The sequence below is a fragment of the Triturus cristatus genome, chromosome 11, assembly GCF_964204655.1.
Source record: "Triturus cristatus chromosome 11, aTriCri1.1, whole genome shotgun sequence".
NCBI lineage: Eukaryota > Metazoa > Chordata > Amphibia > Caudata > Salamandridae > Triturus > Triturus cristatus.
In genome coordinates this window covers 516183814-516210313 of record NC_140594.1, presented here as the reverse complement: position 1 = coordinate 516210313, position 26500 = coordinate 516183814, and the positions used below count along the sequence as shown (strand labels likewise).

Sequence of the window (26500 nt, the reverse complement as noted above, 5' to 3'; positions counted from 1 at the left end):
ACCATGGGGCACATAACATGTAGCATGACTCCCATGAATTGATAGTCACCCTTCGTGACAGTCATCTGTAATGGATTTTGGATTCTGATGAAGGCATCAATGTGTGTAAAACTTCCCTCTGAAACATACGGGATGCTACGGGCGGACATAGTGTGGGACATCCCCATAACAGGCTCAATGGGGAATTGCAGCCTCTCCGTGTGCAGCAGGAGGTGTTTGGCTCATCCCCTTAACTTGTGTGCCAGTTCATTTGGATTTACAACATCCGTGTTGTGAAGGGGGTGTCCAGCGTAGGTCCCACATGTTCAGTCAAATGACCTGTGAGTCTGTTCATGTTGATGCATTTCCCTTAGTGTGAGTTTGAGTAATAAAGGTGTTCCTCACCCTCCAAAGTGACTCATCTCTGTCAATGCAGGTCTCTTGCCACTTTGCATGCGTCATCTCTGGCATAGTTGTCAAAGATTGTGCATATGGGTGTATGTGTAGTTCGGCAACATGCATGCAGTTCTTCATGGCTAATAATCTCTATTGTGCATGAAGTCCATGGTTGTGTATGTATTTGGGCAGGTTGCTCCCCCCAAAGGGCCGTCAACGCCTGCTGAGAGTGTGTCTCCTGTGCGCAGCTCGGCCTTCTGTTTCCTGATCCTGTGTCAGTCATCTTTGGTGATTGTTCATCCATTTTCTCGGGGTGAGCCATGAGTAACCTGACACTCCTTCCTTTACGTACGCCTGTTGCAGTTGTCCTTTCTGACATCCTTGTCTTTGTGTGCTACTTTCGGCCTAGTTTCCAGTACATGCCGCCTGCTGCTGCGGCAAGGGCCCACCAAGTTCCCGGATTCTGCAACCCACACGCCTCCAAGATGCTCCTCCCTTCCTCCCTCCACCCATTCATTAGGCTGTCATCACTGTCTGTGCCACTGTTGCGGCCACGCTGTGCCAAAGGCAGGACCGTCAGCGCATGCAACGTGCACATTGCACAACCCGCATGTCCTTGCATGACTCACATCACACAACAGTCTCATATTGCAGCCACCCTCCAAGCAATGTCCAACCGAAAATCAACCGCCTGCTCTCAGGCATACCCTAAGCGCACACACGACACCTTCACATGCTGAGTGTGCAACTCCAACTGCCTACACAGCGCTGCCCCGCCTTCCAGGCCCTGTCACACCAACCAGGTCATGTCCCTCCTACTCCACACCGGCTCCGTCCAACAGCACGCCATTGGACTCTGTTACCTCCTCAACACAACAGGCCCACACATCACCTTCATGACAGTGACCTGGATAAAAGCATCCTCAGCACACAACTTCTTCATTGCCATCTCAGACGGATACAAGAGCACCCGCACAGATGGCACTAACAATCCCGGAGGATGAATTGATATCTATTCACAAGTACGCACTCCGGGTCACAAATCGGTTTGGCACAAACCCCCTTCAAACCCTCAGAGTAACACTCATCTACAGATCTCCAGGCCTACATCCACAATTCCGCAAAGCCATCAACACGTCCATCTTCACGCACGCCCTCACGTCCACAGGATACATGTGGCTGTGGGCCAGGAACTTCTGGCTGGATGAGAACCACACCAGCATCCATCATTGGTCCATCCACATTAGCATCCATGTCTCCGACAAGCAACACACTGCCACACACCCCGCTACCAATCCCCCAAAGATGCTTGATGTAAGTCAACACAGACATGCTGTGTAGGACACTGGAACCAACACCACCGCCGCACCCTGCAACCTCACACACTGGATCAGCAACTGATCCAATAATCTAGCCACATTGACTGACTTTCCTGTGACGCACAACAACAATTAAGCCACCTGGGACAAGGCAGACCTACTGGACTCATACACGGCTAGCAGGACTCTTGTGCACAGCTTGCAACACAAATAACCATCAGTGGCCTTACAACCCTGGAAAACGGCACACACAGCCATCACCATATCATCAGCAAGGACAATTGCAGATCCTTCAGATGGGGCCGAGGCAAAAAAAAACGCACGACATCAAGGAGCTCATCAGCATTGTGAGTGCACTGACATCAGCTCTCCATCCAAAAGACACTCCACCCTTGCAAGGCTGAGCCAATCCCTTGCAACTTTCTACCACTGCAAGCTCATGGACATAGACGCCAGCCTTGGCACACAGAGGCAGACAGCACTATTATACGCTGGACCAACCCCCCTCAGGTTTTGGACTTCCATCATCAGGAAAAACAACACCCGGCTCATGTGCAACATCCCCTGGGGATCTCCATCAGGCCCCTTCCCACACAACATATCAACCACATCATTCCCCATCCTTGTAGCCCCCGTCCAGCACATCATGTATGTATCATTGGAGTTAGCCACATTCCATGGTAGATAGAGGCATGCAGTGACCCAGGCCCTTCTTAGACAACGGACGGCAGGAACGCAGGCTCTCAAGGAACATCACCGTGCTTCCCTAGCCAGCAAATGTCATCAGGAAGACAGTCAACGAGCACCTGACAAACTTCCTCCACGCAAAGAGCTCCAGGCAACCTGCACAAGACCATCTTCCACAGTAATCACCCCACTACAACCGTCATCATTGCTACCAACACAGACAACTTTGCCCTGCTCAACAATGATGAGGCCACCCCCCTTGACCTCTCCACAGCATTATACAAAATGTGCTCACACACTATCAGCTCACACATCTCCAACACTGGTATCCAGAGGATGGACCAGGATGAAATCACCAAGTAGCTCACCAGCAAGGCCATGGGAGTGGGACTCAAGCCTTAAGCATGTAGTACAGTGGCGTCACCTGGCCCATGGCCCAGGGCTCATCTCTCAGCGTGTCAATCTTCAATGTGTCCATGACCCCCCTCTCCACCATCACATGCACACACAACCTCATCATTATCTCGTATGCCATTGACAGTCAGCTGCTCCTCACCCTCACCAAAGACACAGCCATTGCCAGTTCCAACCTTCAAGAAGGCATGAGGTCCGTTGATGAATGGCTGAACATCAGCCACCTGAGGCTGGACTTGGGCAGGACTGAGGTAATCATCTGAGGATTATCCCCCTACAGCTGGGTCAACTCCTTGTGTCCCACGCGCCAGGGCACTGCACCAGCACCCAGTGGCCACGCACGCAAGATGGTGTGCATCATGGACTCGTCGCTCACAATTGCCATGCAACTCACCAGCATCTGTACCTCATGCTGCAACACCCCCCCGCATGATGCACATGATCCACAGATAGATCCACTCCAAGGCAAGACAGACCGTCCCCCAGGTCCACGACACCAGCAGTGTCAACTACAGCCCCGCCCTCTACGGAGCAAGAACAGTCAAACTCCCGGAGAACTTGTCCACATCCAGGTTGCATCTGCACACCTCAGCTTCAACATCCCGCGCCCCAGCCACATCACCGTCCACCTGAGATAGCTGCAATGGATCACTGTCTGCTGCAGGATGACCTTCAGACTCCTCACCCACACTCAGGAGGCAGTCCACAACCCCAGACCCCAAACCAACCTTGGACGTCTGTCATCCAAGACCCTGTTGGGCCAACTGCGTGCATCCAACCTTGCCCTGGCCACCATCCTTCACATCCACCGAACTCCAGCATGCAGGAGATAGTTCTCCCACCTGGCCAAACATACCTGGGACTCCCTCCCCGGGAACCTCCACATGAGCCATGACCTCTACGCCTTAATGATACTCTTTCAAATAGGTCTGTCCGCACAGTATTGTAAGCCCCCCTCAGCAGCTTGAGGCCATCACGGGTGAGTATTGTGCTCCATGTCTGTATTGGATGATACGTTGTGACCCATATGTGTCCTGTACCGGACTCAGATCCCAGGGTATGGATGGCTGAAGTTAGTTCAACACTCAGGCATAGTTTGACATTTCCCCACACGTATGTTGTGGACTCATGCAAAATGACTGCAACATCTAATGAAAGAAATTTCGTTTTATTCTCAGTGGGGGCGTGTTTTGTGGGGAAAAATAGGTGCTATACAGTGTGCCTAGAATCCAAAGTTCACAGGGGGAGATGGGATCCTTGGCATTTGAAGTCATCAGAGTCCAGAACACAGTGTTTGTCATCATTGGTCAGACTGTGACCAGCAAGTCCATGTGGCAGAGAATGGCAGTGAATGAGGTGATGCTGTTGCACATAAAGGCCAGGTGCCAGGCCAGGTGACCTGGGAGATGTGGATGGGCCGCTGCCTCTCACGGTCTTTTCCGTGGACGACCCACCTTCCTCGCGGGACCCTCAGATGCAGGCCTTGACGATGCTTGGGATGCTCCGTCAGACGAATCCTCCTCCTCCTCCCTCCCTGTGGCTGGTGGTGGTCTTCGCCTGGTGGCACAGGGAGGGTTGCCCATGTTGTCGGCGATCCGACAGAGTGAACGGCTTATGTCCGTTTGCACCGCCAGGAGCTCAGCCAGTCTTGCCTCCATCCGTCCTTGGTGTTCTTGTTGACTGGCGTGTTGCTCGGCCTGCTGGTTCTTAATCTCTGTGAGGGTCTCCACTACCTGGCTGATGGCCCTGGTGTCACGCCGGTATGCGTCCATGATGTTGCGTATGTGTGACATACCGGTCCCTTCAGCTGGCTGGTCAGGTTCTCGCCTCCGCCTGCCTCCACTTCCACCACCCCAGCCCACACGAGCCTGGCCTGCCGTTGTGGGCACATCGGGTCTATGGGACCCCTGAGGGATGGCAGTTGCGGGGTTGTCTGCCTCCTCCTAGGTGCCCGGCGAACCTTGTCCCTCCAGGTCAGACTGGCTCAGTTGTTCAGTGCGGGCAGGGCTCCTGGGTGTCTCCTGGGATGTGGCAGGAATGGGGGTGGTGGTTGGCACAGATGTTCCTGAAGCAGGTGCTGCAGGGGCTTGGACACCAGAGGGCGGAGTGTTGAGAGGCGCCGCTGCAGGTGGGCTCAGATTCCTCCCTAGCCTGGGACTGTGATTCTTCACCCCCATTGTTGGGAGGGGATCCATCAGGTTGCCCTGTGTGTGAGAGAGAGACAATGTTAATGCTGTTTCATGCGACATCCATGTTTCATACATATTCAAGTTGGCACAGTTCCTCCAGGTAGTTGTATGTGCCTAGCATTCTCCTCAATGTTCACTTGTGGATGGGTATGTTGCGCGGGACAGATTGATATGTTCTCCTGAGTGTTTGACATGTAGATTTTTGGCTTGGATGCTTCTTTGGTTATGGATTGATCTTGTTGTGTCACATGTCCATTGTGAGAGTGGGTAAGTCCATTGCCAGCCCAGGGGGTGTGTGCTTGTGTAAGGGGTGTGTGTGACAGGGCCTGCTGGTGGGTGTAGTGTGATCTGGCAGTGGGTCTCCCAGGTGATGTATCTGTCCCCCCATGGAGCATGCTGCCATGACAGTGAGTGTGAGTTCCTGTCCTAGATATCTGAGCTTGTTGTGTTGGTGTTTGAGTTTGCTGTGGTCACAGGAGGGCCTTGAGCCCCACCCTCCCAGCATCCCGGACATCCAGTCTTGGGTTAGTGCTTCGTGTAGCCTGGGACATGGCATGGCCTTGCTTTGTGAATGGGGCATACACATGTTAGTGGCATGAGTGTTGTTTTTTAGTGTGGTTCTGGCCGGTGAGGGCTTGGGGGTAGTTACGTGCATTTTGTGTAGTTGTGGTGTGGATGCCATTCCCCCATGTTCCATGAGTTGTTTGTGTACTCACCAGGCTCTGGAAGTCCTTGAAGTCTGTGTACTCCCACCGGCGGAAGCAGGGCCATCACCTTCTCCTCCCAGGGATGGTAATGTACCGGTCTGCGGGGCAGCCCACCTCCAGTGATGTTGCTCTGGGCGTAGTCCTCGTTCATTTTCCGCTTGACTGCCCTCCGCAGATCTTACCACCTGGCTTGGCATTCATTCCTGGTCCTTCTGATGGGTGCAACAGCATTCACCCTATCGACGATCCTCTGCCACAGGCGTGATTTTTCAACTATGCTGGTCTGTCTGACCAATGTTCCAAAGAGCTGTGGCTCGACTCTGATGACTTCGTTGACAAGGATGTCCAGATCCCCCCTTGTGAACTTTGGATTCTTGTCTGTGGGCATGGTGTGGGGTGAGGGTGTGGATGGTTGTGGGTGTGTGGGTGTAAATATGAAGGTGTGTGTGGGAATGTGAAGAGGGGGTATGTGTGAAGGAGTTTGTGTGAAGGTGTATATGTTAAGGTGGATGTGTGCAGTTGTTGGGGTGTGCTCTGTAGCTGCAGTGAGTCTGTTGCAAAGGTTCATGGTTTGTGTGTGTGGGCCCTTTTTATTGGTCCATTTGTGGGTGTACACTATCACAAGGAAGAGATACAAGGGAGAGCTTGAGCCTTCTCTGACTCCCCTAACAAACGTTTAGAACTCACTATACAGAGAAGAGCTATCCAAACTTTTTAGTAACAGGTAACCGTGATAGTAGGAGAGACACACTACTATCCCTTACTATCAGAACCTAGAATATTTGTGAAAAGGAAAAAACAATATTCTTTTAATACTGCCCTCACACACTTTGTAGTGTCATGCTTCATCATTGGGCCGCGTCAAACGCCCCCGTGCAGACCAACACAGAGGGCGGAGCGCAATGTTTTTTAAGAGATTAAGGATGTAGTGGTGAGGTCACAGAAAGATGACACTACAAAGTGTGTGAGGGCAGTATTAAAAGAATAATGTTTTTTCCTTTTCACAAATATTCTAGGTTCTGATAGTAAGGGATAGTAGTGTGTCTCTCCTACTATCACGGTTACCCATTTGTGGGTGTGCCTGAGTTTGAAATTTTGGTGGGTGTGTTATAAGAGGTGGTTGTGAGTTTGGGCCTCTGTTTGCCTGTTTGGATGTGCCAGGTCAGTCATTTTGATGTTTTTTCTACTGTAGACGTGTTTTGTGGTGTTGTGCGAGTCAAATTGACCCTCCTTGTGCTGTTTTACAGTGTCCTGGTTCAGTACGAGTCGTTTTCGCGTATGTAAGGTGCGTACATACGCGATGTTGTTGAACCGTGCTCGCATACGCAATGTTGTTGTAAGGTCCGTACATACGCGATGCTGGGGGACGGGGCTGGGGTACGGTGCGTCCAAGTACGGGGCTGGGGTACGGTGCGTCCAAGTACGGGGCTGGGGTATGGTGCTGGGGTACAGTGCGTACAAGTACGGGTCTGGGGTATGGTGCGTACAAGTACGGGGCTGGCGTACGGTGCTGGGGTACGGTGCGTACAAGTATGGTGCTGGGGTACGGTGCGTACAAGTACGGGGCTGGGGTACGGTGCGTCCAAGTACGGGGCTGGGGTATGGTGCTAGGGTACAGTGTGTACAAGTACGGGGCTGGGGTACGGTGCATACCAGTATGGGGCTGGGGTACGGTGCATACAGGTACGGTGCTGGGGTACGGTGCGTCCAAGTACGGGGCTGGGGTATGGTGCTGGGGTACGGTGCGTCCAAGTATAGGGCTGGGGTACGGTGCTGGGGTACGCTGCGTACAAGTACGGGGCTGGGGTACGGTGCGTCCAAGTACGGGGCTGGGGTACGGTGCAGACATGGGGGAGTACAGTGCTGACATACGGGGGGTACGGTGCTGACATACGGGGGTATGTGCGGACATACACAGGGGGGAGGGGGGGCTGTACGACTCGTATCCCGGGCACAAGTTTACCCAGGATACGAGTGGTACAGAGTTCGCTACGTACGGGACGTTTTACATACGCTTGTGTATTCGGAAGGGCGGTACGGATAGTACTTGTGCGCTCGGACTTCAGTTTTATGATCTGTACGTAAAACGATTCATACGTAAAAATATACGGATAAGAGTGGTACGGGAAATTTTTTTACCCGATCGGAATCGGCACGTTAATGTACATTTTACAATTCTCAATTTTTTTTTTTAAACATTTGGAAAAAACATTACAATAAATAAAATAATTGTCTATGGGGAGTTAGTCTGTTTTTCATTTTTACTATGCAGACTTTTTTTTTCATTTTTCTCACTTTTATATCTGTTTCGTTTTTAGATCATTTTGGAAGACGGAACCTCACGCTTGGGAGCTGCGTTTTGTCGTTTAAGGTAAGTTTAATTTGATATTCTTTTAAGGTAGTTTTAGGGTAGGGGCAAAGTAGTAGTAGTGTAACTAGATTTGTTAGGGTGTTATTTGTTTGTTTTTTGTGTAGTTTTTGGTGTAGTTAGGTATTGTTTTGGTAGTTTAGTGTTTTATGTGTTTGACGTAGTGTTGGTTAGAATTAGAAAGTTATGCAGTGTTAGTTATGTGTTGTTTAAATATATTAGTTTGTATTTAATATTGATATTAATGATTGTGGGATTGTATTTGTTGTTGAGGGCGGATGTTCTTTTCTTTTCTATTTACAGGTTTTCTGTTTGTTGAACGGATGGAGCTGATGACACCTTAAAAAAAAAGAAAATGTATTTCGTTTTTTGATAAGTTACTTTACATTTCCTTTTTTCCAGTTTGTTGGAGTATTTTTTTCTAAACTATATTTCGGATTTTTTAAGGTTTCGTAATTAAGAGGATTGTGGCATTGGACCTTTTTTATACAGTTGTATTTTTGCATTTTTGGGGGTGCTTTGTTAGCAAATGGAGTTGGATTTACTTTGTCTGCTATGGATTTTATTGTTTTTGAGGATATTCTACTGCTCCATAACTTTACTTTTTTTTATAATTATTGGTGGGAAATGTATTTTGTTTAATTGGTTTGTTTGTTCTTTTTATTTTAATAAATATATTATGTTATATAATTTAGTGCTCGATTTAAAATTATGACGTAATCATATTTATTAATATAACAAATAGAGAATTATGTTGTTTACATGTTTATAGTTTTAAGATTATTATGATGTTTAACATTTTGTATGGTTTAAAGTATAGATTTAGCAATCATGTCTAGATATTCTAGACCTTGGGTGTTTGGATATAATCAAGTCTTTTGTTGTAGGTACTCGTACATTGTTTTTGTTTGTTTACTTAGTTTAGGCCTATGCCAGTTAGGGATTGCTCTAGTCTCAGTTCTTGATAGCTCTGTTCCTTTTTAATTGCTTGAATTAGTTTATGTGGTGTTGGTTGTCCCCTTTCTTTTGTGGCTTGGAAGGCATTATGCAATCCTTCCACTGTGTTGTTAGTTTTGGCTTTTTGAGGATCTGGAATTTTTGTTGTCTACGGTGCCCTGGCCTATGTGACCTTCCCACCCAGGTGTCGTCAAAGTAGTCTTGGAAGGGGGGGAGTTTACTTTCATTTGCTTGATAGAAAGGGCTTTCCGGAAGTATGTTATACTGATTGGCTACTTCAGTTGTTGGGACATAGGCCAGGGCTATTGATTTTTTTATTTGGTAGGCAAAGTTGCTATTGGTGGCATAATCTATACTCAGGGTAGATTTTTGTAGGTGTCTCCAGATACTCTGATTGAAGTGGTAAAAGCAACCTTGTATTGCAGTGTGTGGGTATAATTTTAAAATTGATTGAATCATTGCTTGCTCAAAGTCAATGATTATTGTTTGTGGAAAGTAATTGTCAGTGAATTGTTTTAGTACTGTCAGGAGCCCAATATAGGTGGTGTTTTGTTTATTAGGGAGAAATGCATACATGAAGGGGATATTAGTATTTTCATATATTCGCTGTGGATGGTATATAGCTGGTAGAATGGTTTGGGGCAAACTTTGAATGTGCCATCCATCATCCATGTTTTGCAGTTTTTAAGTTTTTGTAAAGTGGTGTTTGTAGCAAAGATGATAATTCGTTTTTCATGACTTTCATTGTCATAAAGAAGGAATTTTTCATATTTTTGGGGGATGGTGTATTCAGGTAACATTTGAATTTCTTCAAATGTTTGGGGGATAGGTGATGTTTGAGCTGTAGCTCTTTTAGCTCTGGTGATTAATCTTTTTAACATGGGGATGGACGGTAGGTGTCCAGTGAAATGGTCAGCAACTTGGGTTAAAACATTTTAAAGTATTTGGGAACTTGTGTGTTGGGAACTTGTACTTGCTTCTCCTATTGTTTCGAGGGCATCTCTGACTTCAATTTCAGTCACATTGGGGGGATTGTTGTGTTCTTTAATACTGACTACATTGGTTTCTACTATAGTGGATCTCCCATAGCAAGCATTAGAGTAATATTTGCTACATTTCCAATGTGTTTTGCTTTTAATTACTTGTCGCAAAGAAGTAATTTCCCCGTTTGCGAAGTTATGAATTTTGCTCCTTCTGCCATTTATTTGTGAAGATATATAAATGTATATATATATATATGTTTATTAATTATGCTACTTTGAACAGTAAACCTGTTAGTATAAATAATATAATTGAAAATATAATTGCATTAGTGTTGCTTCAGTGTTCTTGCTGGATATGTTTTGATGGTTGTTATTTATTCACTAGTATATCTTCTGTTGGTATGAAAGCAAAATGCTAATGTTATTAAAAAGTTACTATTTTATTGTATGCTTTTGTATTTAGTAGTAAAACAATAAGGGGCCGATTCCCGTACGACTCGTATCCATATTTTTTCCCGTACGAATTGTACAAGTCCCGTCCCACCTGTGAAGTACGATTCGTACGGGAAAAATACATGCGGATCGGCCCGATCTGTACGAATTCGATCGTGAAAAGTTGTACGAGACGGACCCGGACACGTTTCCGTACGAAGCCTAAAAATACAGTCCGACCGTACAAGTACGATCCGGACCGGCTTTCCAATTTAGGCTTTGTATGGAAAACGTTCCATACACGGGGAATGACTTTACCCGCTACAAAGCAAACTTTGTACGACTCGTATCCCGGGAATAGTAGTTCTCAGGGTGCGAGTCGTACAGGCCCCTCATGCATATGTACGCACCTCACAACAACATCGCGTATGTACACACCTTACAACAACATCATCGCGTATGTACGGTGCGTACCCCAACATCACAACATCATCGCGTATGTACGGTGCGTACCCCAACATCGTGTATGTACGCACCCCACAACAACATCATCGCGTATGTACGGTGCGTACACCAACATCGTGTATGTACGCACCCCACAACAACATCATCGCGTATGTACGGTGCGTACACCAACATCGCGTATGTACGCACCTCACAACAACATCATCGCATATGTACGATGCGTACCCCAACATCGCGTATGTACGTACCTCACAACAACATCATCGCGTATGTATGCATTCCACAACAACATCATCGCGTATGTACGGTGCGTACCCCAACATCACGTATGTACGCACCCCACAACAAAATCATCGCGTATGTACGCACCTCACAACAACACCATCGCGTATGTACGGTGCGTACCCCAACATCGCGTATGTATGCACCCCTCAACAACATCCTCACGTATGTACGCACCTCACAACAACATCATCGCGTATGTACGGTGCATACCCCAACATCGCGTATGTACGCACCCCACAACAACATCATCACGTATGTACGCACCTCTCAACAACATCATCGCGTATGTACGGTGCGTACCCCAACATCGCGTATGTACACACCTCACAACAACATCGCGTATGCAGGCACCGTACATAGGCAATGTAAAACAGCACAAGGAGGGTCTATTCAACTCGCACAGCACCACAAAACACGTCTACAGTGCACAAAACATGGAAATGACTGACCTGGCCGCATCCAAACAGGCAAACAGAGGGGCAAACTCACAACCACCCCTTATAACACACCCACCAAAAATTCAAACTGAGGCCCACCCACAAAAGGACCAATAAAAAGGGCCCACACACACAAACCATGAGCCTTTGCAACAGACTCACTGCAGCTAGAGAGCACACACCAACAGCTGCACCCATCCACCTTAACATATACACTTTTACACAACCTCCTTCACACATACCCCCTCTTCACATTCAGACCCACAACTTCACATTCACACCCACACACCCACAACCATCCACACCCTCACCCCACACCATGCCCACAGAGAAGAATCTAAAGTTCACAAGGGAGGAGCTGGAGATCCTTGTCAATGAAGTCATCAGAGTCGAGCCACAGCTGTTTGGAACATTGGTCAGACAGACCAGCATAGCCGAAAAATCACGCCTGTGGCAGAGGATCGTCGATAGGGTGAATGCTGTTGCACCCATCAGAAGGACCAGGACTGAATGCCAAGCCAGGTGGTACGATCTGCGGAGGGCGGTCAAGCGAAAAATGAATGACGACTACGCCCAGAGCAAGATCACTGGAGGGGGTGGGCCCCGCAGACCAGTACATTTCCATCCCTGGGAGGAGAAGGTGATGGCCCTGCTTCCGCTGGTGGGAGTACATGGACTTCAAGGTCTTCCAGAGCCTGGTAAGTACACAAACAACTTATGTAACATGGGGTAATGGCATCCACACCCCAACTACACAAAATGCACGCAACTACCCCCAAGCCCTCACCGGCCACAACCACAGTCAAAAACAGCTCTAATGCCAATAACATGTGTATGCCCCATTGAGAAAGCAAGGCCATGCTATTTCCCATGCTACACGAAACACCAACCCAAGAATGGATGTCCCGTATGCTGGGAGGGTGGGTGTCACAAAACGCATTGTTGAACTCCAAAACAGACACAATTGCCCTCATCTCATATGGCCCAGGTACATACCCATGCACCATGCGCAATGCACAGGGATTGGGAAAGTACTGACAAGATAGCTGACACTTGGCCCGGGTGTATGCAGAACAAGGCCCTCCTGTGACCAGTGCAAACACAAACACCAAGACAACAAGGTCAGATATCTAGGACAGGAACTCACACTCACTGTCATGGCAGCATGCGCCATAGGGGGACAGCTACATCACCTGGGAGCCCCTGTGCCAAATCACACTACACCCACCAGCAGACCCTGTCACACACACCCCTTACACAAGCAGACACCTCCGGGACAGGCAATGGATTTACCCACTGTCACAATGGACATGTAACACAACAACACCAATACATAGCCGAAGAAGCATCCAAGCCAAAAATCTACATGTCAAAGACTCAGGGGAACATATCAATCTGTCCCCCGCAACATACCCATCCACAAGTGAACATTGAGGAGAATGCTAGGCACATACAACTACCTGGAGGAACAGTGCAAACTTGAATGTGTATGAAACATGGATGAAACAGCATTAACGTTGTCTGTCTCTCACACACAGGGCAACGGGATGATTCTCTCCCCAACAATGGGGGTGAACAATCACAGTCCCAGGCTCGGGAGGAACCTGATCCCAACGGCAGCGACGCCTCTCAACACTCCGCGGATGACCCCGACTGACCTGGACTCTCTGGTGTCCAAGCCCCTGCAGCACCTGGTTCAGGAGCATCTGTGCCAACCACCACCCCCATTCCTGCCACATCCCAGGAGACACCGAGGAGCCCTGCCCGCAGTGAACACCTGAGCCAGTCTGACCAGGAGGGACAAGGTGCGCCAGGCACCCAGGAGGAGGCAGACAACACTGCCACTGCCATCCATCAGGGGTCCCGTAGACCCGATGTGCCCACAACGGCAGCCCAGGCTCATGTGGGATGGGGTGGTGGGAGTGGAGGCAGGCGGAGGTGAGAACCTGACCAGCCAGCTGAAGGGACCGGTATGTCACACATAGACAACATCATGGACGCATACCGGCGTGACACCAGGGAGTTCAGCCAGGTAGTGTTGACCCTCACAGAGATGAAGAACCAGCAGGCCGAGCAACACGCCAGTCAACCAGAACACCAAGGACGGATGGAGGCAAGACTGGCTGAGCTCCTGGCGGTGCAAAGGGACATAAGCCATTCACTCCGTCGGATCGCCGACAACATGGGCAACCCTCCCTGTGCCACCAGGCGAAGACCACCACCAGCCACAGGGAGAGAGGAGGAGGAGGATTCGTCCAACGAGCGTCCCAAGCATCGTCACGGCCTGCATCTGGGGGTCCCCGGAGGAAGGTGGGTCGTCCACAGAAAAGACCGTGAGAGGCATTGGACCATCCACATCTCCCAGGTCACCTGGCGTGGCACCTGGCCTCCATGTGCGACAGCATCACCTCATTGACTTACATCATCTGCCACATGGACTTGCTGGTCACAGTCTGACCAATGATGCCAAACACTGTGGCCTGGACTCTGATGGCTTCAAATGCCAAGGATCCCATCTCCCCCTGTGAACTTTGGATTCTATGGTCCCTGTATTGCACCTTTTTCTGTGCACAAATCGCGCCCCAGACCTATAATTAAAAAAATTATAATTGTAATTTTATGTTGCAGTCATTTAGCATGAGTGCACAACATACGTGTGGAGATATTTCAAAGTATGCCTGAGTGTGGAACTAACTCCAGCCATCCATACACTTGGATCTGAGTCCGGTCGAGGACACACATGGGTCACAATGTATCACAAAATACAGACATGGAGCCCAATCCTCACCCGTGATGGCCTCAAGCTGCAGAGGGGGGGCTTGCAATACTGCTCAGACAGACCAATTTGCCAGAGTATCATAAGGGTGTAGAGGTCATGGGTCATGTTGAGGTGCCTGGGGAGGGAGTCCCAGGTCTGTTTTGCGAGGTGGGAGAACTATCTCCTGCATGCAGTTGTTCTGTGGATGTGATGAATGGTGGCCAGGGCAAGGTGAGCTGCATGGAGTTGGGGCAACGGGGTGTTGGATGACAGATGTCCAAGGTCGGTTTTGGGTCGGGGGTTGTGGACTGCCTCCTGAGTGTGGTTCAGGAGTCTGAAGGTGATCCTGCAGCAGACAGTGAGCCATTCTAGCTATCTCAGGTGGACGGTGATGTGGCTGGGGCGGGGGATGTTGAAGATGAGGTGTGCGGATGCACCCTGGATGTGGAAAACTTCTCCTGCAGTTTTGCTGTTGTTCCTCCGTAGAGGGCGTTGCTGTAGTTGACCCGGCTGGTGTTGTGGACCTGGGGGACAGTCTGTCTTGCCTTGGAGTGGATCTATCTGTGGATCATTTGCAGCATGCGGAGGGTGTTGCAGCTTGAGGTACAGATGGTGTTGAGTTGCATGGTAATTGTGAGCGATGAGTCCATGATGAACACCAGCTTGCGTGCGTGGCCACTGGGTGCTGGTGCGGTGCCCAGGCCGGTGGGACACAAGGAGTTGACCCAGCCATAAGGGGACAATCCTCAGATGATGATCTCAGTCCTGTCCAAGTCCAGTCTCAGGTGGCTGATGGTCAGCCATTCGTCAACGGATCTCATGCCTTCTTGAAGGTTGGATCTGGCAATGGCTGAGTCTCTGGTGAGGTTGAGGAGCAGCTGGGTGTCAATGGCATACGAGATGATGATGAGGTCGTATGCGCATGTGATGGTGGAGAGGGGGTTCATGGAGACATTGAAGATCGTCACGCTGAGAGATTAGCCCTGGGGCATGGGCCACATGACTACAGTGTACTACATGTTGCAGGGTGGAGGCCGACTCCCTGGGCCTTGCTGGTGAGCTACTTGGTGATTTAATCCTGGGCCCTCCTCTGGATACCAGTGTTGGAGATGTGTGAGCTGACAGTGTGGTAGCACATGGTGTACAATGCTGTTGAGAGGTCAAGGGGGGTGGTCTCACCATTGTTGAGTAGGGCTAAGTTGTCGTTGGTGGTGGCAATGATGAAGGTTGCAGTGGTGTGATGACTGTGGCAGATGTTTTGGTGCCGGTTGACTGGAGCTGTTTGCGCGGAGGAAGTTTGTCAGTCGCTCGTTGAGTGTCTTCCTGATGACATTTGCTGGGTTGGGAAGCAGGGTGATGTTCCAGGAGATCCTGCGGTACTGCCATCCGTTGTTGAAGAAGGGCCTGGGTCTCTGCATGCCTCCAGCTCCCATGGAATATGGCAAACTCAAATGAGACATTCAGGATGCCCTGGACGTGGGCTTCAAGGATGGGGAATGATGTGGTTGAGATGTTGTGTGGGAAGGGGCCTGATGCACATGAGCCAGGTGGTGTATTTGTTGCTTACTGGAGTCCAGAACCTGAGGGGGGTTTGTCATGCGGATAATAGTGCTGTCTGCCTCTGTGTGCCAAGGCTGTCGTGTATGGCCATGAGCTTGCAGTGGTAGAAAGTTGCAAGGGATGTGATCTGCCTTGCAAGGGTGGGGTGTCTTTCGGATGGAGATCTGCTGTCAGTTCACTCACAATGCTGATGAGCTCCTTGATGTCGTGTGTTTTGGTGCCTCGGCCCTATCTCAAGGATCTCCACTTGTCCTTGCTGATGATATGGTGATGGCTGTGTGTGGCGTTTTCCAGGGCTGTAAGGTAAATGAAGGTACTTTGTATTGCAAGGTTTGCACAAGAGTCCGGATCGAACTGTATGAGTCCAGTAGGTCTGCCTTGTCCCAGGTGGCTTAACTGTTGTTGTGCTTCACAGGAAAGTCCGTCAATGTGGCAAGATTGTTGGATCAGTAGCTGATCCAGTGTGTGAGGTTGCAGGGTGTGGCGGTGGTGTTGGTTCGAGTGTCCCACACAGCTTGTCTGTGGTGACTTACATCAAGCATCTTTGGGGGATCGGTAGTGGGGTGTGGGGCAGTGTGTTACTTGTCAGAGACGTGGATGCAAATGTTGATGGACCAATGTTGGATGGTGGTGTGGTTCTCCTCCAGCAAGAAGTTACTGGCCCCCAGCCACATTTTGCCTGTGGAGGTGAGGGCGTGCATGCAGATGTACGTGTTGATGGCTTTGCGGAATTGTGGATGTAGGCCTTGAGATCTGTAGATGAGTGTTACTCTGAGGGTTGCCGGGTGGTTGGAGCAAAACCGGATTTGTGACTCTGAGGGTGTACTTGGGAATAAAATGAAATTCATCCTCCGGGATTGTTGTTGCCGTCCCTGCGGGTGATCTTGTATCTGTCTGAGATGGCAATAAAGAAGTTGTGTGCTGAGGATGCTTTTGACCAGGTTACTGTCATGAAGGTGATGTGTGGGGCCGTTGTGTTGAGGAGGTAACAGAGTCCAATGGCGTGCTTGTGGACGGAGCGGGTGTGGAGTAGGAGGCACGTGACCTGGTTGTTCTGACAGGGCCTGGTAGGCGGGGCAGCGCTGTGTAGGCAGTTGGAGTTGCACACTCAGCATGCAAAGGTGTCGTGTGTGTGCTTAGGGGTTGCCTGATAGCAGGCAGTTGATTGTCTGGAGGACATTGCTTGGAGGGTGGCTACAGCATGAGCCTGTTGTGTGACGTGGGTCATGCAAGGACCAGAGGGTCGTGCACTGTGCACGTTGCAGGCGCAGACAGTCCTGCCTTTGGCACGGCATTGGTGCAAAAGTGGCACAGACAAGCTGCTGGCTGCATTTAGAATGGGTGGAGGGGGAAGGGAGGAGCATCTTGTAGGCGTGTGGGTTGCCGAATCAGGGCACTCGGTGGGGCGGTGCTGCAGGTGAGGCAGCAGCTGGCGGAAGGGGTGAGAAACTAGGCAAAAAGTAGCACACAAAGACAAGGAGGTCAGAAAGGCACAGTGCAACAGGTGTATGTAAAGGAAGGAGTGTCAGGTTACTCATGGGTCACTCCGAGAAAATGTATGAAGAATCAACAAAAATGACGGCCACAGGATCAGGCAACAAAATGCGGAGCTGCGCACAGGAGACACACCGTCAGCAGGCGTTGACGTCCCGTTGTGGGGAGCAACCTGCACAAATACATACACAACCAGGTACTTCATGCACAATAGAGATTATTAGCCATGAAGAAATGCATGCATGTTGCCGAAGTACACATACACTCATATGCTCAGTCTTTGACAACTATGCCATAGATGACGCATGCAAACTGGCAAGAGATCTGCAGTGACAGAGATGAGGCACTTTGGATTGTGCAGAACACCTTTATTGCACAAACTCACACAAAGGGAAATGCATCCATACGAACAGACTCACAGGTCAGTTGACAGAACATGTGGAACATACGCTGGACCCCCCCCCTTCACAACACGGATGTTGTAAATCCCAATGAACTGGCACACAAGTCAAGGGGATGAGCCAAACACATCCTGCTGCACACTGAGATGCTGCAAATCACCATAGAGCCAGTTGTTGTGATGTCTCACACTATGTCCACCCGTAGCATCGGCAATGTTTCAGAGGCAAGGTTTACGCTCATTGATGCCTTCATCAGACTCCACACTCCACTACAGATGACTGTCAAGAAGGGTGATTATCATGTCATGGGAGTGATGCTACATGTCATATGCTCCATGGTGAGAAGACATGTATGCATGGTACCACAACATGCACAGAAGCAGTCCCCACACATTCCCAACCCGTACCACCACCAAAAAGCCTTGCTGCAATCCTTAACCAAACTGACATTTCCACATGTCCGTGCATGGAACACTGATACAGCACACTTTGCAATCCTCATGAGGAATAGCAGGAGGACAACGATGACACGAGCAGACAACAGGCGCAAAAACCTGGGAATGACAGACACACAAGAAGTCACCTAAAAAAAATCTCGCCGCACACATGGTCAGTTACGAAACATGAACAATGTTGGACACATGCAAATTTCAAAGAAAGTCTCTCCGCAAAACTGTGTGGCATGACATCATCACTTGTGTGACACATCAGTACACTCATCAAAGTCACTTTGCATTCAGTCAGCTGGACACACACATTGCAACACATGCCACTCAATGCTACAAGCTTGCACACTCATACCCAGTGACTCACCATTATGAGAAGAAGTTGCGTATGAGCTGACTCTGGATATCATCCTCCTCCTTCTCATCACTTGCCTCGTGACCAAGCCCTGGATCCTCCACGGGTGGGTGTTGCTCCTCATCAGGATCAATGATGAGTGTCTCTGCCTTCTCAACAGCCATGTTGTGCAGCATGCAGCACACAATGAAGATTTTGCACACCTTCTCCGGTGCATATGGGAGGGACCCGCCTGTCTTGTCAAGGCACCGGAATCGGCTCTTCAGGAGGCCAAACGTCCTCTCAATCACTCGCCTGGTCTGCCCGTGTGCATTGTTGTACCTGTGATCTGTAGCTGTTCTTGGGTTGCGGAGAGGTGTCAGCCATGGCATGTTGGGATATCCAGAGTCCCCTACATGGAAACATCATGTAAATAAGTGGGTCAGGAGATGCCGTAAGAGCCAAAGATACTGCAACACACAGGACCAACAGAGTATACCCACCAACAAGACATGCTCCTTCGTTGTGCAGCCGCAGCATCATTTGTGGCACCCTGCTATGCCTCATGATGTAGGCATCATGTGCTGATCCTGGAAAACATGCACAGACATGGGAAATCAGCATGTTAGCAAGACACACCACAAGGGCATTTATTGAGTGGTAATGTTTATGGTTGCGATAGGCTTGCTCCTGTGCCTGTGGTGGTACCAAAGCCACATGTGTCCCATCAATGGACCCAATGACATGGAGCATCCCTCCCAGGGCATAGAAATCACCCTTGACATCTGTCAACTCCTCAGGAGTAGGAAATTTGATGAATTCATCAAGGTGCTTCAACATGGCTGCCAAAACATCACGCAGGACACGGCTGAACATTGTCTGTGACATCCCACCAACATCAGCTATGGTCAATTGAAACGTACCTGTGGCAAAAAAATTTAGGGCTGCCATCACCTTCATCTTTGGGGTCAGCGCAATAGGATACCTGTGTTGCGGTTGGAGGTGTGGTGCCAGTCTGTCAGTCAAGTCCTCAATCAACTGTTGAGTAAATCTGTAACGTCGGATGCAGGCACGTTCCCTCATGGCAGCCAAGTCTGGCATTGTTCTTGGGACAGGCGGTGCCCTGCAAGACATTGTTAGGAATCATGAAGATTGAGAGTCTGCCAACATCAATGTCAATGAACATAGCACATGCTAAACTGCTACTACACATCAGGTAACTATGGAGTCCTACGAAAAGCCAGATACACCTGTTGATTGTCAAATCTACATGACAGGCCATGAAATGAGCTGGGTGCAAGTCTGAGTGAACAGCCAGAGATATCACCGGAGTGACACACATCCACATAGCTGCATTGGAAGGATGTCATCTCATCCAGACAGTTGACTGCAAGGCACACGCACAGGTCACATGGAATGTCAAATGTACATATGACACACATTGTGATGAAGGGGTACACGTGACAACAATTAAACACAGCCATTGAGACAACGCAGACATGTCTGCCTGGGAAAATATGATGTCCGAGGCACACAGACCCTACAGCCGTGGGAATCCACATGTGGCATGGTGTGCGTAGATGTGTGCCATGCCCATCTCCACACACAACCCATTTTGGATGCATCAACAGCAGATGCAGTTGACGGAACACTAACAGCAAGCTCATGGGAACACATGACACACACCTGACATAGTCACATAGGGGCACGCTGTTGGACAGGCCACACGAAGGGCTTGCTCCCTCCCCGCACGACAGGGCCCGCGCTCCGGCCCACCAGGCATAATCCACGAAAAGCACCTGTACCCCGTCTCCCGACGGATCTTCTGCCCTCGGACCTCTACTCATCACGGGGCCCAGCCCCACCGGCTCCCCCGGCCGGTTCAAGCCGCCATCTTGGGCCCTGCACCTCGAGGCCGCATGGCCTCGCCCCGACCCTAACCCCGGGCCTGGCCGGTCCCGACATCCCGGCACCACCATCCACCCGGGAGGTGAGCGGACCACTTGGCAGGTCAATAGGAGGACGAAGTGTCAAGAGCTCTTCCCCCGCCAGGTGCCGATCGCCTCCAGCCCCCCCAGGCGCTGGCTCCACCCCCTGCTGGGTGTCTGGACACCTTCATCCCGGGCCCTCCGACCTCCAAGTGCGAGGGTCCGGACATCAAAGGGCGCCTGCCCTATAACTGGGGCAACTCCGGAGCAGGAAGGCAGTTGTATCCTGGAGTCGAGAGACACCGAGAGAACTCAGCCTTGACGGACTACTGGCGCTGCCGTAGCCCGCTCTTGTGAACCATCGTCCTGCCTGCTGGCGCTGCCGCGGCCTTCTACAACATCCATCCTCGTCGGGACCTGCTGGCGCTGCCGCGGCCCGTTGTAACGACCATCCTCACCGGGACCTGCTGGCGCTGCCGCGGACCGTACATCGACCATCTTTCCGGGACCTGCTGGCGCTGCCGCGGCCCGTACCAACTAAGCTCGAGGATTGTGAGCTAATCATCCTCTCATCCAACCTACCTGACTGGTAGACAGACTGTCCCGCTACCCCTTACCCTGCTTTGAGAGACTTGAATCGAGGGGACCCCGGAGTCCAGACCTCCTTGTACCATTCAACCGTACCTTAAGAAGTGCTTATAAAGAACACTGAACCTTATCCGTGTGTGGTATCTGTCTGTGGGGGGGAAGTTACTTGTCTGTACGATCGCTGGAGACGGCTCTCCCCGGAGACCTCTCCTCCTGACCCCGGCCGACCCTCCCGGTCCGTCTATCCTTTCTAACATTGGTGGCCAGCGGCGCGATCCGAATCAACGCGTAATCGTACAGAGAGTAGCTCACCCCACGACAACAACACGATGTCAGCCAAAGATAGCAACTCCACCGAGAAATTCCAAATGGATAAATTAGAAGAATACAACCACCGCGAACTGAGACAATTCTGCATAGAACTTGGCATTGCTACCACCGGCCTGAGTACCAAAGATGATCTAAAGCACGCCCTAGAGTCGTGGACAGAAACTGGGGTCGCCGGACCCTCCGACCAAAGCAGCATCACACCAGAGGGGAACGCCACGGCTCCCGAGGAGCGGGGAACGGGCCTCTCGCAGGAGGAGATCCGAGAAAGAGAAAGAACCAGATTGCACGAGTTGGAAATGGCACGACTCAAGATGGATGGGGAACTCAAGTTAGCTGAACAGAAACTCAACCTCGAGCACATGCGGCTCCGAGATGAACGAGAAGAGAAGCAGAGACAGAGAGAGCTGGAGGAAAAAAAAATAACGCTCGAGCACGAGCGCAAACTGGCGGAAATAGAACTTCGGAAACAGAATAAAGAACTGGGGGTGCCTGAGCGACCACGCACCCCGGGGCCGATCGAGAAAAAAGTCCACATCCCCAAGGATGTTGTCCGCGAGTATGTCCGAGAAGACGACATACAACAGTGGTTTAAAGCCTACGAGATCGCCATGACCTCCCACCGGATCGACCGGAGTGATTGGGGAGCCGGACTCTGGGGGAGGTTTATCAACGAGGGGCGCGATGCCCTACTGCAGCTCCCAGATCACCAAATGTCGTCCTACGACCACATGAAGGCTGCCCTCCTCACCCGCTACGGCCTCACACCCGAGATGTACCGCCAGAGGTTCAGAGATTGCACCCGGATCCCAGGTACAACTTGGGTAGAATACGTGAACTATTTCAGCCGTGCCTTCGAGGGGTGGATAAAGGGGAGCCAGGTCACCACCTACGAACAACTCTTTAACCTGATGGTATGGGAGCACCTGTCGAACAACTGCTTCGTCGAGCTCAGGCAGCACCTCCTCGACAGTAAGTTGACTGACCCCCGGCAGCTCGCCGCCGAAGCTGACCGATGGGAAAGCACCCGAGTGGGCCGGAGGGGGCCACACGAACAGAACAGAAACAACCAAGGCCAGCACCGTCCTCGGGGAGGAGGAGGGGGCCAGGGGCGAGGGAGAGACGCCTTGCCCGCAACACCCGTGGCCAGCACCCCGGCTCCGGCCGGTCGGGGCAACCCCCCGTGGCGTCCTGGGGTCCGAGCCAACGTCACGTGCCACCGATGCCAACGAGTCGGCCACTACGCCAATGACCCGAGCTGCCCGCAGAACCAAACACCCAAGCCCCGCCAGGTAGCTGCCGCCGCCCTGGGGGAAGAGCGATCATTGGAGGAACCAGAGGAGTATGAGCCGGCCCAGCAAGAGTGGGAACCGGCCGCCATGGTCCTGGCGTGCTTAGGGGGAAGAGACATGGTCCCGCGGGCTCCCCTACCCGCTAACACCAGGAAATACGGTCAGTGGGTGACCATTAATGGACAGCGAGCCGAGGCCTTGCGTGACACAGGCGCCAGTGTGACGGCCGTCCGCTGTCACCTGGTGAAGCCCGAGCAGATCCTGCCGAACATTCTCTGCCCCGTCCGCTCGGCAGACAACTCTGAAAGTATGTGTCAAATGGCCTGCGTTCCATTCGAATGGGGAGGGGTCTCCGGCCTGTTGAAGGTGACGGTCCGGGACGATGCCCCCGTGGACTGCCTCCTGGGGAATGACCTCGAGAGTTCCCCGTGGGCCACCGTTGAGAGAAGAGAGCACCTGGGGATGCTGGGCCTCCCGGACTGGGCCTGCATAACCACCCGGTCCATGGCCGCCCGTGCCGTCCCTCGATCAGAAGAACCAGAGTGGCCAGCACCTCCGCCCCCAGTCGCCCCAGTAGAAGGCAACGACGAGGCCAGCCTCCCAGACCCGACGGCCGAAGGGGACGCGCAACCCCAGGACCTTCCTGACCTGGCTCAGTGGCGTCAAGAGGGGGGGCCCACCCAAGCACAGTTCCGCCAGGAACAAAAGACCTGTCCCTCCCTCGAGGGACTCCGCCAACAAGCCAGCGCCCAGAACGCAGGGGACTCCACCGGAACTCACTGGGTGTACTGGGATAACGACCTGCTATACAGCGAGCAAAGAATCGCCGAGCTGGGGGCCGGTCGAGTACTGGTGGTACCTCTCCGCTTCAGAGACTTTCTGCTCAACCTGGCCCACGATGTCCCCCTGGCTGGACACCTGGGCCAAGATAAAACGTACTGCCGCCTAGTGACCCACTTTTTCTGGCCGAAGATGAGGAACGACGTCCTGAACCACTGCCGATCTTGCCCCACATGCCAAGCCAGCGGGAAGAGTGGTCGGAAGCTGAAAGCCCCTCTGCAACCCTTCCCGGTGGTCACCACCCCGTTCGAGAGGGTGGGGATAGACATCGTGGGGCCTCTGGACCCCCGCACGGCACAAGGACACAGGTTCATCTTAGTACTGGTGGACCATGCCACCCGCTACCCCGAGGCTGTGCCCCTACGGACCGTGACAGCTCCGGTGGTTGGCCGGGCTCTAATGGGGATCTTCTCCCGGGTAGGCTTCCCCCGAGAAGTCGTCAGCGACCGAGGCACGAACTTTATATCCAAATACATGAAGTCCCTCTGGCAACAATGCGGGGTCACCTACAGATTCACGACCCCCTATCACCCCCAAGGGAACGGACTAGTGGAGCGTTTTAACCGCACCCTCAAGGGGATGATTGGGGGATTGGAAGAGCCCCTCCGTCGCCAGTGGGATGTACTACTCCCGTGCCTCCTCTTCGCCTACCGCGAAGTTCCCCAGAAGTCCCTCGGTTTTAGCCCTTTCGAACTCCTGTACGGGCACCCTGTGCGAGGGCCCCTCAGCCTAGTAAAAGAAGGTTGGGAGATGGCCCCCCTAAAGACCCCTCCAGACGTCTTCAAATACCTCCTGGCCCTACGCAACCAGACCCGGCGCTTCAGAGAGATGGCCAAGGCGAACCTCGAGGCCAGCCAGGAGGACATGAAGAAGTGGTATGATCACAATGCCTCCTCCGTTGAGTTCGAGCCTGGACAACAAGTATGGGTGATGTCCCCCACTGAACCATGTGCCTTGCAAGATAAGTGGACGGGGCCCTTCAAAGTGGTCGAGCGCAAAAGCCCCGTCACTTACCTCATCGACCTGGGGACCTCCCGGAACCCCCTTCGGGTCCTCCACGCCAACCGACTCAAACCACACTTTGTGCGCTCACAACTCAGCCTCCTGATGGCTACGGACAGTGGGGCAGAGGAAGACTCCGAACCCCTCCCGGATCTTCTGAAGACTCGGGAGAATGACGGCTCCGTGGACGGGGTCCGGCTCTCTGACGCCCTCACTTTGGAGCAACGCCAGGGCTGCCGGAACCTCCTGCTGCAGTTCGCTACCCTGTTCTCCCTCACCCCCGGGGTCACCCCTTGGTGTTTGCACGACGTGGACACCGGGGACAGTCCCCCTGTCCGACACCGGGCCTACCGCGTACCAGATCGGGTACGGGCCTGCATACAGGAGGAGGTGGCCAAGATGCTCACAATCGGGGTCATCGAGCCCTCGGACAGTCCCTGGGCCAGTCCGGTTGTATTGGTCCCCAAAGCCGCTGCCCCCGGCACCGCACCTGAACTGAGATTCTGCGTCGACTACCGGGGCTTGAACGCTGTCACCCGGACCGACGCTCATCCGATCCCCCGAGCAGACGAGCTGATCGACCGGCTGGGGGCCGCCCGCTACCTCAGTATCTTCGACCTAACAGCGGGCTACTGGCAGATCGGCCTCACACCCAGGGCTCAGGAACGGTCAGCCTTCTCTACCCCCGATGGCCACTACCAATTCAAGGTCATGCCCTTCGGCATGAAGAATGCCCCCGCCACGTTTCAACGCCTCGTGAACCAGGTCTTGGCGGGGCTCGAAGAGTTCAGCGCTGCCTACCTGGACGATATCGCTGTATACAGCCGCCACTGGCCCGACCACCTCCGTCACCTCCAAGAGGTCCTGCAGGCCCTCCAGCGGGCCGGCCTCACAATTAAGGCCGGCAAGTGCCAAATTGGCCAAGGGTCTGTGACCTACCTTGGGCACCAAGTGGGAAGTGGGCTGGTGGCCCCGCTACAACTTAAGATTGCTGCCATCCAGTCCTGGCAGCCCCCCGTCACCCAGACCGAGGTCCGAGCCTTCTTGGGGCTCACCGGCTACTACCGGCGGTTCGTGAAGGACTACGGCAGCATCGTGGGGCCCCTCACGGGTCTCACGTCCAAGAACCAACCGAAGCGGATTAACTGGACCCCCGATTGTCAAGCGGCCTTCGAGAAGCTGAAGGCCGCCCTGTGCACCGCCCCTGTGCTCCAGGCCCCCGATTACGGTCGGGAATTCGTGGTACAGACCGATGCCTCCGACCACGGCATCGGAGCCGTCCTTTCTCAGTTAAACCCCGAAGGTCATGACCAGCCGGTGGCCTTCATCAGTCGACGTCTCCTGGCCCGAGAACAGCGCTGGAGCACCATCGAGAGGGAGGCCTTCGCAGTGGTGTGGGCCCTCAAAAAGCTCCGGCCCTATCTCTTCGGTACCCACTTCCGGGTACAGACCGACCATCGACCCCTGCAGTGGCTGATGCAGATGCGGGGGGAGAACCCAAAACTCTTGCGCTGGTCCATTTCCCTGCAGGGAATGGACTTCACTGTAGAGCACCGACCAGGCCAAGACCACGCCAACGCGGATGGCCTGTCCCGCTTTTTCCGCCTCGACGAAGAGAGTCCCCAAGGAGATGGGTGACTCTCCCCGCCTTCAGCTGGGGGGGACGCATGTTGGACAGGCCACACGAAGGGCTTGCTCCCTCCCCGCACGACAGGGCCCGCGCTCCGGCCCACCAGGCATAATCCACGAAAAGCACCTGTACCCCGTCTCCCGACGGATCTTCTGCCCTCGGACCTCTACTCCTCACGGGGCCCAGCCCCACCGGCTCCCCCGGCCGGTTCAAGCCGCCATCTTGGGCCCTGCACCACGAGGCCGCATGGCCTCGCCCCGACCCTAACCCCGGGCCTGGCCG

The 26500-nt window shown here is 52.3% G+C and overlaps 1 long non-coding RNA gene across 1 annotated transcript in view; it reads left to right on the top strand.

Moving 5' to 3' along the window:
* LOC146784500 (uncharacterized) overlaps nt 1-26500 on the top strand; it is a 174953-nt gene that overhangs the window by 26237 nt on the left and 122216 nt on the right. Inside the window, exon 2 of the long non-coding RNA XR_014970851.1 lies at nt 8010-8062. This is a non-coding gene — a long non-coding RNA (uncharacterized LOC146784500). The remainder of the gene's footprint in view (nt 1-8009; nt 8063-26500) is intronic.